Source organism: Nicotiana attenuata, chromosome 2 (genome assembly GCF_001879085.1).
Source record: "Nicotiana attenuata strain UT chromosome 2, NIATTr2, whole genome shotgun sequence".
Classification (NCBI taxonomy): domain Eukaryota; kingdom Viridiplantae; phylum Streptophyta; class Magnoliopsida; order Solanales; family Solanaceae; genus Nicotiana; species Nicotiana attenuata.
The window spans coordinates 65909400-65911098 of NC_031990.1; positions in this window are offsets into that span (position 1 = coordinate 65909400).

The following is a 1699-nucleotide window of genomic DNA, read 5'->3' on the forward strand; positions in this document are numbered from 1 at the left end:
TGATTCCGGTGTTCCTGTCTTTGCTGCACTACTGGTCACTAAATCTAACTCACTCTGCTCAAACCTGGTCCTGTTCTGTTTGCAACATGTTTTTATTCATTTCTAAAAATCCAAACTTTTTTTTCTAAAACTACTTCCTACTTTTATATACTATTTTCAACTCTTACTCTTAGCTATCTAGGGTCCTTCCACCCCTAGTGTGAGCAGTGCTTAGGGTCCATGAGACTCCTCTGAACTCTGACACATTGGGGCTGGTTCTCCAATACTTTAAATTTTGTTGAACATCTGATTCTGGTGTGAGCATTGCCCAGGGTCCCTGAGGCCCTTGGGAACTTTAACACACCAGGAACCAGTTTTATGTGTTATGGATGGGCTACCACTATGCTCAGAGATGCTATATTTGAAGGCGTGGTTCCCAGGTTGATATTGGGCCTATGAAGGCTCCCTATAGTATAATGGTTCTTTCATTCTGTAATTTATTCATATTGGTCTGTAATAATAATCTTTGTAAAAAATAGATATTGGGGTTATTAGTAAAGCTGGGAGGGATTATTATATATCTTTGTTGGGATCGGTTAGAAATCATGCCTATAGGGTTGTTGTGATCATTTATATGCATTAGAAATCATGCCTATAGGTTGCTGTGATGATTGTTTAGTTATATGCATTAGAAACCATGCCTATAGAACTTATCTCATTCTTTAAAATCCTGAATTTTCATACTTTGCATCCTAGAAATCTTGTTATAGGACGTTTATTAATTCTGNTTCAACTAGTATAACATTCTGCTCAACTTAGATATCCTGCCCATAAGAAATCATGTTTAAAATCAGCTTCAACACTAGACATCATGTCTATAGATAAAGTGTCTAAATTCAGTTTTCTGTGTCATGAAATAACGCTTGTGATCAGTTTCGGCACTTAGATATCATGCCTATAGGGAACGTGTATGAAATCAGTTTCTATGCCGTGAAATAACGCCTGTAATCAGTTCCAGTACCTAGAAAGCATGCCTATAGGGTCTAAAAGATAAAATCCGCCCGTTAAGAATCAATCACTGGTTTATAAAATTATGGTCTGACTAACGTTTAGATGCCATGTCTATAGGATTCTGCCAGTTATCACTTAGGCAAGCCTGTAGGATAATTAAATCTTGGGTTTAAAATTGTGATTTTCCTGTTGCTTGAAATGTGCTCAGATTCGGGAAGTAATAAAAATCAGTAGGCAAACTGATAGGTACTCACTGCCTCGCCTAAATAAAACTGTTGTATATTATGTTTGTACTCATTTAGATATCTTACCTATAGGACTCCTAAAATTATTAAAAAAAACTGCTGGTTTGAATGGCGTGCACTTATTTGTCTATTTGTGGAGGTAAATATGAGCCCCCTTTAATTGCATCTTTATGTGATAGTCCTATTTGACTTTTGTTTGTCGCTTAGTTTTCTCCTTTTAATCAACATAGGTGAGTCTAGAACCACCTTGAATAGAGGTCCTAAACACCTCCAGGGCCACAGGCAAGGGACGGGTAGCGCACGCATAGGATACGTATTCGATGCTGTTAGAACACTTAGGTAATAATTAAGGGGAGGGTAATCGGGTAGTAAAGGATATGATGACCTGTGCGCTAATGCTATGTGTAGCACCCCAATTTAGGGACGATTACAAGTATTGCACAGAAGTGATCCTATAGGCTAAA